The 16,416-nt window shown below is 40.2% G+C and overlaps 1 protein-coding gene across 2 annotated transcripts in view; it reads right to left on the minus strand.

Annotated features, from left to right (window-relative positions):
- DENND2C (DENN domain containing 2C) overlaps nucleotides 1-14,271 on the minus strand; it is an 89,135-nt gene extending 74,864 nt beyond the window's left edge. For both annotated transcript variants that reach the window (XM_042993779.1, XM_042993777.1), the window contains exon 1: nucleotides 14,206-14,271. The gene's annotated coding sequence lies outside the window, so the exon portion shown is untranslated. The remainder of the gene's footprint in view (nucleotides 1-14,205) is intronic.
- Between the last annotated feature and the right edge of the window lie 2,145 nt (nucleotides 14,272-16,416).

Genomic DNA, 16,416 nt, shown 5'->3' on the forward strand with positions numbered 1-16,416 from the left:
AAGTTTGTGTACAGATTACTTAAAAACTGAAAATGGCAGGAGCTTAGCCAATGTTTTTAAACAAAGAGATGTCTGTTTCTCTCCACTTAAAAAAAGAGAGTGGCACCTGGCTGGCTCAGTTGGTGAAGCACACAACTCTTGATCTCTGGGTTGTGAGTTCGAGCTCCACGTTGGGCATAGACTTACTGGAAGGAAGGAAACGAGGAAGGAAGGAAGGAAGGAAGGAAGGAAGGAAGGAAGGAAGGAAGGAGAGGAGAAAGGAAGGAAGGAAGATGAGTAGCAGCCTAAGGTGCCCCAAGGTCCTTGAGCTCCAATGCTTCTGCTATGCCATCCCCAACGCATAGCTTCTATCTTCACAATCACTTCATAGTTCATATGAGCTGTTAGAGTTCCAGCTATTACACGTGCATTCCAGGAAGTAGAAAGGAAAAAAGGCAGCTCTATTAAAGCAGCATTCCTGAAAGTCTCATATAATGCTTTTGCTGATTGCCCACTGACCAGGACTTAGTCACATGTACTAGATACATGTGAGACTGGGAAACATAATCAGTAATCTTTTTTTTTTTTTAAGTTTATTTATTTTAAGAGAGAGATAGAGCACGAGTTGGGTAGGGGTAGAGAGAGTGGGGAGAGAGAGAATCCCACACAGGCTCCACACTGTCAGCACAGAGTCCAATGTGGGGCTCGAATCCACAAACCACGAGGTCATAACCTGAGCCAAAACCAAGAGTCAGACGCTTAACCGACTGAGCCACCCAGGCACCGCAATCATTCATCTTTTTATCCTGCAATGTGCCCAGCCAAAAAATTGACTTCTGTGTCTTAAGAGAATGGACATTAGAGTTGGCAAAAAATCTGTGCCACAGGCAGGTATTATTGTCCTCATTTACAGACAGAAAACAGAGGTGCAGAGCCACGTGGTTAAGTGACAGAGCCATACTCTGAAACCAGTCTATGTACCTTTCACTCCATACTATATCCCATTAGAAAATCATACACATGAAAATAAAATACAAACACACTTACAGGACATTTATATATAATTATAGGCAGTTTATTATTAAATGAAATTTGACAGATGAGAAAGCATCTACCAAAAGAACAAAACTGAGAGGCTTTCTGACAAATAGAACAACCATAACAAATATTTCTTTCTTTTTTTTTTTTTTTAAAGTAATCTCTTCACTCAACGTGAAGCTGAAGCTCATGACCCCGAGATCAAGAGTCGCATGTTGCACCAACTAAGCCAGCCAGGCACCAGACCAAATACTTCTGGAGCACTTATTATGTGGCAAGAGTGTTCTAAGATGTGTAAATTTTTTTTCTTTTTTTTAGTGTAACATATATAAAGCACATAAAGTCCACTAATCCTAAGTGTACAGCTCAAAGAACTTTTACATATGAATACCCTGTGTAACCACCACCCATCACACCTCAGGTTCCTTGGTGTCCCTTTCCAGGCAGTAACCATCCCCCAGAAGGAATCACCCATCTGACTTCAATCCACGGATTAGTTTTGCCTTTTCTTGAATTTCATTTAAACAAAATCATACAGTAGTATTATTTTGGTATGGTTTCTTTTGTGCAAAATAGTATCTGTAGGATTCATTCATGCTATTGTATATAACAGTAGGGGTTCTTTTTTCCCCTTGCTGAGTGTTATTCCATCTAATAGAAACACCAGCATTTATTAATTCATTCTCCTGTTGACAGACATGAACTTTTGTTCCCAATTTTGACTATTATTAGGAAAGCTCTTATAAACATTCTTCTATGTGTCTTTAATGTATATAGTCACTTATTTAAATCTCTTGGGTATTACCTAGAAGTAGAATTGCTGGTTATAGGGCAGACATACACTTCACTTTATTTTTTTTAATTAATTAATTAATGTTTTAATTTACATCCAAGTTAGTTAGCATATAGTGCAACAATGATTTCAGGAGTAGATTCCTTAACGTCCCTTACCCATTTAGCCCATCCTTCCCTCCCACAACCCTCTGTTTGTCCTCTATATTTAAGAGTCTCTTATATTTTGTCCCCCTCCTTGTTTTTAGATTATTTTTGCTTCCCTTCCCTTGTGTTCATCTGTTTTGTATCTTAAAATCCTCACATGAGTGAAGTCATATATTTGTCTTTCTCTGACTAATTTCATGTAGCATAATGCCCTCCAGTTCCACCCACATAGTTGTAAATGGCAAGATTTCATTCTTTTTGATTGCCGGGTAATACTCCATTGTGTGTGTGTGTGTGTGTGTGTGTGTGTGTGTGTGTGTGTGTGTACATATAGCACATCTTCTTTACCCATTCATCCATCGATGGACATTTTGGCTCTTTCCATAGTTTGGCTACTGTCGATCATACACTTCACTTTAACAGACACTGCCAAAGACCTGTCAAAGGGGGTTGTACCAATTTACACCCTCCCTAGTAGTGTATGAGTTCTGGCCACTCCTTCATCTCACCAGGACTTAGATTATTAGGCTTTTTGATTTTAGCCATTCTGTTACATTGTGGGATCTCACTGTGGTATCCGTGCAAACTTTACAAACTAATTTATTTCTTACCATACCAGGCCACACATCCTTTGTCACCACAGAATCATAATTTATTTTTTTAAATGACTTTTGTAGGTCAACACGTTCTGTTGGCATCAAGCATTATACACTCTAAAAATATTACTAATCCAAAACAGGTCAGTTCTAGGACATTCTAGGTCAGTCCTCTTCTATCATAGATGGCAATTTAAGTCATAAATGTAGATAAAAGATGGAAGAAAATACCGGGAGTGTGTAGAGTTGTGGAAGTCAAAGGAAGAGAATCCTTAAACAGAAAAGAATGGTCAACACTGACAGATACACCATCAAAAGGTCAAATAAGGTAAAGATTTGAGTGTCTGTAGGTCATAAGAACTTGGGTAAGTGCAGGTTCAGTGGCATGGCAGGGGTCACAGTGAAGTGAGAAGTGGGTGGGAAAAAAGAATGCAAACAGCAACTGCAGCCAATCCTTTCAAGGGGTTTATCCAGGGAGGCAAGTGGACAACAGAGTGATAGCTGAACAGGAATACGGGGCTCAGGAAAGCCTTTTTTTTTTTTGGACAGAGGAGAACTAAGCTTGTTTAAACAGTGGTGGAAAGGAATCAGTAGAGAAGAAACAAAGGTCTGAGAGCAAACCCCAAGAGCGAGGCAGGGTGTGGCATCCAACTGGAGCTGCAGGGATTAGCATTTGTCAGGAAGAAGAACAGTGCTTCCCTGGGAACAGAAGGTAATGAGGAAAGAAAGGTAAGGATGCAGGCATATATGTAGGTGTAGGGGCCGTACGCTGATGAACCTCTCCTCTGATGGCTGCTCTTTTCTCTTTGAGATAACAAGGGCGATTATCTGCTGGGAGTAAAGTGAAAGATGGAAAAACCGAGGGTAAAGAAGGTTTAAGATAGGTGTGAAATTGAAAAAAAAGAAGCAAGAATCTACAGGTTCCCTAAGCAGAGAGTTTGTATGTATGTATGATTTATGCATATATGTATGTATGTACGTATTTGCCAATGACTATATCACTTTATTCTGTATCCCAGTAAAGCTAAAGTCTCAAATGGGAGGTAAGCAGAGAGTTTTTCAAAAAGCAGAGGTAGGAGCTAAACCTTTGAGAACATGAATCATGATTAGAAACTGTAAATGAGAAGAAAAGACAGAACCAGATAAAGAATGGGCAAGACTGGGGAGAGCTAACAGAACCAGGAGAATGTGGATCACAGACAGGATGGGAGGAAAATACCCTAAAAAGAAGAGGAAGAGGCACATCAGTGTTTTATAAGTAAGGAGACTAACGACTGAGAAAGGTCCTTGTTTTTGATGACAGGGCATTATATAAATGGTGTCAAAGGGATGGTAAGGACAGCTAACAGCTAGCTACAGCTTATGAAGACAATCAGTGAGCAAACGAATACAACATTTTTTTGTAAAATTGGTGAGAAAAAATAAAAACAAAAGGGGGCAAGCAACCTCAAACACAATAGTTTAAAGTTGGGGAAAAAAGCCTATACATGTTTTTAAATTGCAGCAAAAACAAACAAACAAAACAAACAAACAAGATCCACAAAGGATGAAGACATGGAAGAGGTTTGAGGCACGTTAGGTCTCATGGAAGAAAGAGGCTTAAGAGTCTGAGAAGGATGGCAGCTCTTACAGAACTGGGAAAAAGACAAGAAAGTATGTATAGTGTAATGAAGGCTCAGACCAAGAAAGGTAAACTTTCTCATACCAAGTCAGTAAATCTTGCTCATGGTGTACCAGGCTGTAATCTATGAAAATAAAATAGCCCGGCCATTTTAGAGAAGAAGCCTGGCTACTTGAGGATAAAATCTTTAAGAGCTACTCAACAACAAGGTGGATAGTTAGTAGATTAATGGCTGGACATTTGATTGAAGTTGGATAGCATGATTCATAGAGGGTCTGGCCTACGTGACTCTTCATCTCTCTCCTAAAGCTGGGCACAAGAGTGAACAAAATAGACTAGTGCCAAAGATAGAAAAACTAGTCATTTTCTCCACTCAGGGGAATGCCTTGCCTCTCGGTGTAAATAATGGAAGATCAGTGGAGCCAAGGAACCCGGTGATATGATGAGGGCAAAAGTGAAGTCTCGGGTACTGAGTGAAGGAGAGGCATGTTTGTGGGGAGAAATTAGGTTTGAGGAAATTAATAAACACAAGGAAACAGGAACATATAACATCAACAGAGGAGGAGATACAGCAGGTGATTATAATTTTTCTGGGGAGGAACGAATGGAAAATCAAAAGGGGATCATCTACCGGCAGGAACAGCAGAAGTGCATGTCGGTCTGGTTTTACAGAACATACACACACACAATTGCCAAGGTTCTTTAGCCTGCTTAGTGAGAGAGGACTGCCTATTCAATCAAGTCCTTCTTAGGCCAGTGTTTCATGAACTGCCCTAACCAAACCCATGGCAAGAAATACATGTTTTGTCATAATACACACACAAACACATGCACACACACACACCTGAAATAGAAGTTTCACAAAAGAATTACCATATGATAAAGTAAAACATAAAGTGAACATCAAATATTATGTTCCCATTATGCAAAAACATTTAAAATTCCAAAATAAGTAATATAAAATAAATTATATATAATATAATATAATATAATATAATATAATATAATATAATATAATATTGTATAAAAAATATACAATTAACAAAGATCCAATGCAATGCAGTGGGTGACTTTTCCTGTTCATAAATTAATTCCAGTCTGGAAAACACAAAGACAATGCTACGTACTTATCAGGATCACTAGAGTCTTTTATTCTTTTGTTTTGAATTGGGTCAGGGTTGAAAATCCTCCTTGAAACAATGAGTTGATGTGAATGGCAAAAATAGTACTACATTCTTTCTACTTTGTAATTTAGAAATGTATTATTTGGTCACAATACAAAATGATGATAAGTAAAGCAATGTCATAGACTCATTCTTCAGAGTAAATGAAGAACTAAGCCACAAGAAGTCATTTTCTTGACAAACTGAAAGTATAGTACAACTTATAATATCAGTGATTCCATCACTCTGGACTGTGATATCTGTATCTCACTCTAGCCACCTCATCAGCATGATGAAATGTCCCATAATGGCATAGAATGGGGGTATGTCATCACTAAGAGGTGAAGTTTTAATTTTCAGCTGATATATCATCAAAAATCATAAACACAACATCCATGAATTCTAGATGAATACTTTTTTCCAAGATGTATGTAGCCATTTTTCTCTTCCGCCACTGATAGACAATGAAATAAAACAATAATGAGTCTTTTCCAGGAAAGGTCCATGAATAAAAAGGAAACTGTGATCATTTTACATTTTTTTCTTTGAAAATATTTGGAAAGGTTTACTGAAAAGTCCAGTATGTTATGTTTCCAAGAGTCTTTTTTAATTTTAAAGATGTTTAACTTTCATTTGCAACATTAATACAAATACAGAGTCTGTCATTTTAGTCAGGTTTTGCACATTTGATAAACCCATATTTTAAATAATCTTCATTAAAAGTCTTAGACTGTTTCTCAATTCACTATTTTCTCAACATTTTTGTACATCCAAATGCAGCTATTGAACATGTTTCTGTATTCTTTACTTCATGCTTTCTTCTTCTAATAGCTAAGTAATAAATTCTAAGGACAAATGGATCTCATTTTCTCTTAAATTATCATTATCACTGAACTCTTAAGAATACTACACTTTAGGAACACATTCAAAGTTCACAAATAAGACTTGGTTAGACAGCATCTCACCATTTTCACCAGAGGCCAATACAGTTCTGCTACATTTTGCTTGACCTTGAATTCTGCTAATCTAAATGAACTGGGTGATGATAACCACTGCACTATGATCACGCTCAAATGGGCCATTACTTTAGTTCACATAACGTTCCTCTTCTGTTCCATGTTACCCCTTCCAGTTTAAGTAGGGACCAGGGAAAAGACAGTTTGAGTGAATGCTGTTGTAGAGCCGGCTGTGTCATTTCCTTCCAGAAGGTCCTATTATCATCGGCCTTAACAGACTCTTAAATAATCAGAGTACCAAAGAATACAGCTAAATATTTAAACATCGGGGCGCCTGGGTGGCTCAGTGGGTTAAGCGTTTGACTCTTGATTTAGGTTCAGGTCATGATCTCACAGTTTGTGAGTTCAAGGCCTGTGTCCAGCTCTGTGCTGACAACGTGGAGCCTGTTTGGGGTTCTCTCTCCCCCTCCTTGGCTCTCTCTCTCTCAAAATAAATAAATAAACATTAAAAAATTTAAATATAAAACTATGCTTCATATTGCTAAGTAACCAATTAAAACATATTCTAGATAGCTGGTGTTTTTTGTTTTTTTACTTTGGTAGAAAAAAAGCACATCTCTTTTAAGTAAGTAGCTGCAAGAATAATACACACACACACACACACACACACACACACACACACCCTGCAATCTGTCCTAAAATTTAACATCCACACATGGGGTGCCTGAGTGGCTCAGTCGGTTAAGCATCTGACTTCAGCTCAGGTCATGGTCTCACGGTTCTTGAGTTCCAGCGCCATGTCAGGCTCTGTGCTGACTTCTGAGAGCCTGAAACCTCTTTCAGATTCTGTGTTTCCCTCTCTCTTTCTCTCTGCCTCTCTTCTGCTTGTGCTCTGTCTCTTTCTCTCTCAAAAATAAATAAAAATTAAAAAATTAAAAAAAAATAACATCCACACAAAAAAATCCACACGTATGCCATTTCTAACTTTGAAGGAAAATTAATAATTTTCTTCCATGTCCTCTGTTGTAAACATTTATCACTGCTGTAAACACTTCCAAAGTCAGAAATCTAACTTTATTTTTTTTAATCTATCTTTCTTCCTTCCTTCCTTCCTTCCTTCCTTCCTTCCTTCCTTCCTTCCTTTCTTTCTTTCTTTCTTTCTGAGCCAGAGAGAGACAGAGCATGAACAGGGGAGGGGCAGAGAGAGGGAGACACAGAATCCGAAGCAGGCTCCAGGCTCTGAGCTGTCAGCACAGAGCCCGACACGGGGCTCAAACTCACATACCGTGAGATCATGACCTGAGCTGAAGTCGGACGCTTAACCAACTGAGCCACCCAGGCACCCCAAGAAATCTAACTTTAAAAAAATAGAGCATAAATAATAAACTTTAACTAATATAAGTGGATTAATACTGCCTAAGTCGAATGCTAAAGAGTCCATTCTCAGGCTGCTACCCAGGAATCTAAGACTTATAAGGATAAAAATATTGAATTTCCTTTTCAAAAACAGGGGGTATAAGAGAAACATCTGGGATAGCTAGATGTGAAGAAGTAAGTCCTTTACATTTCCTTCTCTTACCTCACCATCAGTTTCTTAATCTTTCAATCTCACAACCCGTTCTAATGCCCATGAAGTGAAGAAAAATTGCATGTTTTCTTTTCTTTAGGATAAAAATTATTTATTTAAGTCAGAGAGGAAAAAGATCAAAGATTCTATCCTGTCTAACCCTCTTGGAACCAGTGCAGGATAATCCTTCAAGTTTTGGTCTTTTATTTCACCCAGTTTTCAAAATCCCCACTTTCACTGAGGCAAACAGATCACCATTTTATTAATTTAGTAAGAAGCACTGAATACTGAAAATATTTTCAAACGTATTTTTGATCCTGACATTGTCCAAGTTAATCCACTTCTCTGTGTCTCAGGTTCTAAAACAATAAGGGGAATATTTTCCACCTATTCTATGAAAGAAAAGGAGGATGAACTTAAAATTTTCATGGGTTTCAAGAAATGTATTAGAATTTAAAAGCAGGAGGTATAACTCTGAAGAACTTTTTTTATTTTTATTTTTTATTTTTTTTGTTTATTTAAAAAAATTTTTTTAGCGTTTCATTTATTCTTGAGAGAGAGAAAGAGAGAGAGAGAGACAGCACAAGCAAGAGAGGGGCAGAGAGAGAGGGGGACACAGAATCTGAAGCAGGCTCTAGGCTCTGAGCACAGAGCCCGATGTGGGGCTCGAACTCACAAACCATGAGATCATGACCTGAGCCGAAGTTGGAAGCTTAACCGACTGAGCCACCCAGGCGCCCCTGAAGAACTTTTTTTAAAACTAAACTTACAAGGGCGCCTGGGTGGCTCTGTTGGTTAGGTGGCTGACATCAGCTCAGGTCATGATGTCGCAGTTCGTGGGCTCTGTGCTGACATTTCGGAGCCTGGAGCCTGCTTGGGATTCTGTGTCTCCCTCTCTCTCTGCCCCTCCCCCACTCGTACTCTGTCTCCTCTCTCTCAAAAATAAATAAACATTTTTAAAAAGTTAAAAATAAGTAAAACTAAAGTTACAAATCTAAGTACTTAAAAAAACACTCCTTATGACAGGATCAACCAAATGTGGCCCATCACCTGTTTCTGTATGGCCTCTGAACAAAGCCTGGTTTTTACATTTTTAAATGGTTGAAAAAATAATCAAAGAAGTATAATATTCTGTGACATGTGAAAATTATATGAAATTCAGATTTTAGTGACCATAAATAAACTTTAATTGGAACAGAGCCCATGCTCATTCGTTGAAGTATTGTCCATGGTTTTTTATAGCAGAATCACGTAGCTGTGACAGAGACATATGGCCCACAAAGTCTAGTATTTACCATTCTAGCCCTTTACAGAGAAAGTTTGCCACCTTCTCCCTTAAGAGACCATACGTTTATTCTAATGATACTACAAATTAGGAAAATATTTCCAAAAGTCCATTTTTGAAAATGCTTTCAAAGCCATACCACATTCTTTTGAGTTTCCTCAGTGATGGCAAACCTTCATTCTTTGGGGATGAATATGAATTTTGGAGATGGCTAAGCCACTTGGAGCCAAAATTGAGTAAGGTTGGTTATGAAGATGAATCAACCAACAAACATTTATTAATAATCCATATTTATGGGAAGTGAAGATCTCTTCGGAAAAAAAAGCACTTTCTCTGACTTCCAAGAGCTAACACTTGAGTGAGGGTATAGTCATATGCTTTCATAGGTTTGACTCAAGCTAAATTGGCAATATATGCACAGAAATAGAAAGTACAGAGGAGGAAAAAGAATTCTGTAATAAAACTAGAAGGTCTACATTCTTGTATGGCTGTGAATTTGCTGTAAAGTTGTTTCATTTGTTTGTTTGTTTGCTTTAACAAACAGGAACTCCAATAATACCTCAGGCAATACACTTCTGGAATAAATGAGTGACTCTGAATAAGATTTTATTTTACTATTTTATGTTTTTAAGATTTTATTTTGAAGTAAATCTCTACACCCAACATGGGGCCCAAACTCACAACCCTAAGATCAAGAATCGTATCGTATGCTCTACCAACTGTGCCAGCTGGCATTCCCCTTTCAAATAAAATTTTATTTTTAAATTTTTTTTTAACGTTTATTTATTTTTGAGACAGAGAGAGACAGAGCATGAACGGGGGAGGGGCAGAGAGAGAGGAAGACACAGAATCAGAAGCAGGCTCCAGGCTCTGAGCAGTCAGCACAGAGCCCGACGCAGGGCTCGAACTCACATACCGCGAGATCGTGACCTGAGCTGAAGTCGGACGCTTAACCGACTGAGCCACCCAGGCGCCCCTCAAATAAAATTTTAAAAGAACAGGATTCACTGGGGCACAAAAGTTGGTTTAAAACCCATTAAAACCCATCGTACTGATTTATAATCACAATGTCTAACACGAAATTATCATCAATCAATGAATCTTCTGCTCCTGCAAAGGACACCATTTATCCCTGGCCCTCTTCTCTTCTAATTCCACATGCTCTCCCTGAGCAATTTCCTCTGCTCTTAAGGCTTCAAATACCACTTACTGGCTAATTCTGAAATCTGGATCACCAATCTCAGCCTCCCTCCTGGGCTCTGGATCCTCCCGACCCGACATCTCTACCTGAATGCTCCAGACAGACACACTTCAAACTCAACGTGTTCAACACTGAAACAGTGATCTTCCTCTCACATTAAAAAATAAAACAAGTTCTTCTACCCACGGTTTCCCAAACTAAGAAACTAAGCCATTTACTTTTTCTGTTCACCTTCAAAGCCAATCACTTTTGAGGCCCCTGTAAATTCTACATCTTGACATGTCCTCTCCTCTTCTCTATTACGATTTCCCCACTCCAGGCCCTAACCTCTCTTATCTGGACGATTTCAATAGCGTTAAGCCTTCTAACTTATCTCTTTATCTTCTGCCTCTCTCCATCCCATCCAGCCTCCACACCGTACCACCATATTATCTTTTCCTAATTACCTACCATCTTTCGCTGGCTCTCCATTGTCTTTAGAATCGAGTCCAAAGTCCCTAACATGATACAGAAACTCTCCACTGCGTGGCACCAGCCAACTTCTTTTTTCTGAGTCCTAACTTTTTATTTAGCTAAATCTGTATGTTGTTTTAGGACACGTCTTGTACTTCAAAGTATTAAAACAGCTTTTAACACCATATTCTATAGTGAAACACTTTGCCAAACCGGACAAGTCTTCATTATTCCCAAGGAGAGTCACTGAAACCCCACACTCACCTCATTTCTAGCAATTTCAGCGACCCTAATGCCACCATAATCAAACTCAGCAATTTTCTTTTTCCAGCTTGGTTCCAGGCACCATCCCCTTTAGCCCAGCCTCTCATCTTCATACACTCTCATCTTTAGGCAATAAACTACAATACATCCCTCACACATACCATAAACTTCCACATAATATTCTTGTTTTCATCCATATCTTCTAATTCCTTCCTCAACTCAGTTAACTGCTATTCATCCTGCAAAGCCAAATTCAAATATGGTATCTTCTCTCTAATCTTCCTCCCTATCACACACAGAATTATTTTCCCTCATCACTATTCCCACTAAATTCTGTCTCAATCTCTGTTATAACTCTTATCACACTGAAATTGTAGGGACTTATTTACATGTCTGCTTATATGCTTTTTGAAACATTTTTTTTTTTTTTAATTTTAGAGAGAGAAAGAGAGTGCAAGCAGGGGACAGGGCAGAGGGGGAGAGAGAGAATCTTAACCAGGCTCCACGTGCAGTGCGGAGCCGGACTCGGGGCTCAATCCCAAGATCCTGGGATCATGATCTGAGCCAAAATCAAGAGTCAGTCATTTAACCGATCGAGCCACCCAGCCATCTCTGGTTATAAGCTTTTTGAAGGCAGGGAAGCATTTTTTTTTTTTCTTAAATCTAACATTTCACTTTTGGTCTGAGAACAGATATTTTAAACTCCTTGTTGAAAAATAATCACCTGTTCTATTATTAAGATAATACCATAATTGTAGTAACTGAGTGACTGAGAGTTTAGAAACAAAAAGAATCCCGAGTCATTCACCAGGGTGGGGGGAAAATGGTCTTATATACAAAGTATAATTAAACTGTAGCTTGGACAAGCTTTCATCTACATCTTGCAATACCAGTTTCTTTCTCTCTCTTTGCTTCTTTTTTGAAGAAGTTCTTTACAGAGAACTCTCTTTTAAATACACATTGGATTTGATTTGTATTCCACTCACAGAATTTGAAACTCAGTATAATGCAGAGGTTGAGATCAGGATTTCTGGAGTCTAACTGTCTGGCTCGAATGCTAGCTTTGCTGCCTAGGCTGTTTGACAGGGGCGTTACTCAACCTCTATGTCTTTCAGTGAGGAGACCAAAATAATGACACCCCTCATGGTGCTGTTTTAAGGATTAAATAAGTAATGCACATAAAGAATTTAGAACACTGCCTGGCTCAAAGTAGGTCCCAATAAATGCTGACTGATGTTATCATCAGTTTTAAAAACAGCTTTCTTACTACTTATTTTAGCCCACTTGGTAGAGTGCAATCTCCTAGAAGGAAGGAATTATATTCTTCTCATACCCAAATACAATGTAAGTGCTAAAACGGTGCCCTGGAATATAGCAAGTGCTCAATAAATAATGTGACAGTAAGGCTTCAGACCTCCAAAATCAACAAATTACAAATCACAGCAAAATTTATATAGACAGTACATATTTAAACATTTAAAATTGTTTTAAGTAGTTTCAAAACACCTATCTTCCACTGAACTGCTGAAACATAAAACTTTTAAAGCAACACACAAATTATATTCACTGGGAACCTTCCCTCTACTCCATCTGATTTGCTTTTAGTCTCCAGTGGTCTAAAATTCTTGTCTATAAGACACGCTACAGATCATTTAAAATATAATTTCCAGGTTTAGAAAACTGTCTATTGTCACATCAAAAAAAATAATATTCTTCCTTTATATCTGCATTTTAAAAAATCTATTGCCATACTCAATATTAAAAAAAACCCTAATGAAAGGCCAAGAGGCACAATTACTATATTTCCAGGTTTCTACCTGGGAAACTACTTCAGAACCACCTACAAATATCCTCAGTAAGTCTGATGGTAACAAATTGCTATTCCCTTTTTTTATTTCCGTTCTCCCCCTAAAACCCCTTATACATTCACATATCCATGGAAAAGAACGCAAGTGTCTATAATAAATGTACAAAAAAATACAGCTACATAGTAATTTTGTTTTGAAGGACTTAAATCTTAAAAAAGCAAATGAAAGTCTTGATTTGAAGCCATACTCCCAGCTTACTTTACCAGGTAACTTAAACTAGAACTACTTACCTAAAGCAAAAAAGTAAATTATGTATTCGATTGCTACCTAACTTCATGATAAATAATTCAGTAACAATGTATAGATAATATGTGCTATTCTGGAAAAATTTATTAATCAGTTAAAAATGGACCACACTTCAAGCAATGGCGATTCTGGGGAAAAAAAAAAAAAAAAAAAAAAGGAGCTTAAACAATTTACGCAGAAAACAAAGATTTAAGACTTTTATCTAAAACACTGGAGGTGAATCATTAGCCTCGGGGTAAAGATTTACATAGTGCCTACTATGTGTCTGGCGTTTAGTAGTTTCTTTACAGAACATGCATGCTGCTGATGCATCAATTACAGTACGTAACATTTACAGACGACTCTCACTCATCTCCTTTGGCTCTCAACACCCCTGGGCGCGAGCGTCCCAGTTTCACAGTTTTGACTGAGGTATCACATGTGTTATGTGGGTCCTGGCGGAGACTCCAGCCCTTGACTCACAATCTAATCATCCTCTGCTATACTAGTTACTCAAAAGTTCTTAGATGTCCCACTGTCCGATTTTAAAATCAAAATCCTACTTGACGACTTTCAATATTGTGCTCCTCAGATTCTGTTAAGAATCGAAACACACACAAATGTTTAAAAGTTCACGGTCTCAGCCTGTGGACGTTCAAACTCGCCGGCCAGTCCCGGCGACAGCCCCGCGTTTCCTCCTGGATGGCGCGCTCCCTCTCCCGTCCCTAAGACTGCCGAGCGCCCCCGACCCCTGGTCTCGGGCCCCGAGGTGAGCGGCGGAGAGACGCCTCGCCAGGCTCCGCCACAGCCACGCGGCCCACCAGCCGGGCTCCCGACGCCAGTCGTCGCCCGGCTCGGGTCCGACCCTCGCGTGTCCCTCCGGGCAGGGGAGGCGCCAGGACTGCGGGGCCCGGCCGACACCTCCGCGCGTCCCGGCTCCCGCACTGCCAGCCCCGCTGCCCCGCTTCCGACGCCCAGCATGCGACACGCACCGCCTCGAGGGACCGAGGCACCCGCCTTAGAGCCCGCCCAGGATCGCCCCGCACCTACCTGCCTTCGACCTCCACGTCGCCCCCACGGCCGGGTTGCGAAGTTCTCGCTCTCTCCGCGGAGGCGCCAGCTCTCGGCGCTAGCACTCGGCGTCGGCTGCGCCCCGCCCCCGCAGGCCCAGTCGAAGGCCCCGCCCCGCCCGGCCGCGGCCCCACCCCGCCCGGAAAAGCCGGGTGCTTATTGGCTCCTCTTCCCACCCTTCACGCTCCGGCCCGCCCCCGGCACCGCCCGGGAACCGTCGAGTGGGGAACCGCCCGCGTTCCAGTCGGCCCGGGGGCCAGAACTTTGTCCCGCGGACCTTACGCGCCCGGACGCCGGCCGAGATCTCAAGCCAAAGCCCCATTGCAGTAGCCGTGCCTGCGGTCCTATTGACCCCACGGCGATGGACCTGAATTTGCATGAAGGTTGACTCTTCACGGCCACCTAGTTTAATCGAGGAATCCAAATGAAACCTCACTCAAGGAAGCCATAAAATTATCTCTTGCCATTGCAGTCCAGTGCCAACTTGAAACGTACACAGATGCAAAAAACGCTCCGAACACCTGAGGTTTGAAATCCCAGAGCAAGGCGCCTTTGATACTCCCAGTGCCTGAGGTCGGCCCCCACGCCCTGTTGTGACACACATGCCTAAGCACTACGCCTGCAACACGCTCACACTCAGGTATGTGCATGGCGCTGTGCCTACTGCGAGCAGCAGCCCAGTTTCACCAAGGCTGCGAGTCAGGATGAGTTGAGCCTGTTTCCCAGGCACTCGCCAACCACCCCACCCCACCTCGTCCCGCCCCATTCCACCCCACCCCACCCCACCGCTCCCCACCAGAGCCTCTTGGGTTTGACCAAAATCTTCCCACATCTGTTCACAGAGAGGTACCAAAATAGAAGACTGCCAGAAAGAGGTGTTTGGTTACACATCGCAGATGACTGTCACAAGCCAATTTAGCCAAAGCAGTAAAAGCCGCATATCCCACACCGTTGTGAAACCATGAGTTGTGGACAATGAAACAGGAATTGCCTTCTATAATGGGGGGGGGGGGGGGGGAAGGAGGGAGAGTAATGACAAGACATTTTTAAAAATCGTGTTTCACTGAGGAAAAAAACGTCAATATATTTTGCAGTAAATTTTGAGCAGTGATCTTTATGGACTACCCCCCTCAACCCCACCTCCATACTTCTATATTTAGAAAACTTTTCAAACAACTGTCTAAGATGAAATTTTAAGCTAGAATAGTGTGGTTTTAAATTTTATTTCAAAATTCAAATTGATTTCAGAGTTCAAACTTTACATTCAGGAAGATTATGTGGCAAAATGAGGCAGATTGAATTCCAAACCTGGCATGGTTTCTATGTCTGTAATAAATGAATTAACATGTATGTATTCTACTGCCCTCTCATGGGTGATCTGGAGATATAACTAATGGTAGTTAATGCCTTTTAAATCTGAGAATAGAATGTTTAATTTAGCAATCTCTATTATTTTGACAATATAGAGGACAAGGTAGAAATAAAATCAGGTTCTCTAAGGGACTTATAAATGCTCAGCAAACAGAAGTTCAACTTCAGAAACCAGGGAGAGGATTCTTATACTAGGGCTAGTATAAACACGCTGTCAGGATCACACCCATGCTTATAGCTACCTGTGTAGAATGTGGAAACATGCAGGAATTTGCCTTTATTTTTGTTTTTCCATTTGAGAAGTCATTACTTCCTGAGGTGTTTCACAAAATGTTCTTTTCCACATTTGTATCCACTCACTCTATCATTTCACACTGTGAACAACAGGAGAGTAGGAATGAAATCTTATCCTTTACACCTTTGCTGCCTAGAATACTACCTGATACTTGAGCAGTTCATCAGTAATTGTTTATTTAATAAGTTAAATGAACTATCAGCCCAGCCACCAGATGGCAACACAGTTGTACATGTAGAAGGATAGTCTAGCTAATTGGAATTCTACCTGGCCTTGAGTAACAGATAGGTTCCTAAAAAGTTATTTAAAATGTACAATGACAGCTGGCTATAACTTTATTGACAATTATGTCCTTAAAACTGATCATCTTTGGATAAGATAAATTCTACCTAAGTGTAATAGCTCATAGGTACATATTTTCTATATTGGACGACACCACCTGTTTTTGTCTAAGAGCATTAGTCTCCAGTTGTATCCCGTCAAAAGGACTTTTCAATGGTCTAAGTGCCTCAAGCAAAGTTCAT

This window comes from Panthera tigris, chromosome C1 (assembly GCF_018350195.1).
Source record: "Panthera tigris isolate Pti1 chromosome C1, P.tigris_Pti1_mat1.1, whole genome shotgun sequence".
Lineage (NCBI taxonomy): Eukaryota > Metazoa > Chordata > Mammalia > Carnivora > Felidae > Panthera > Panthera tigris.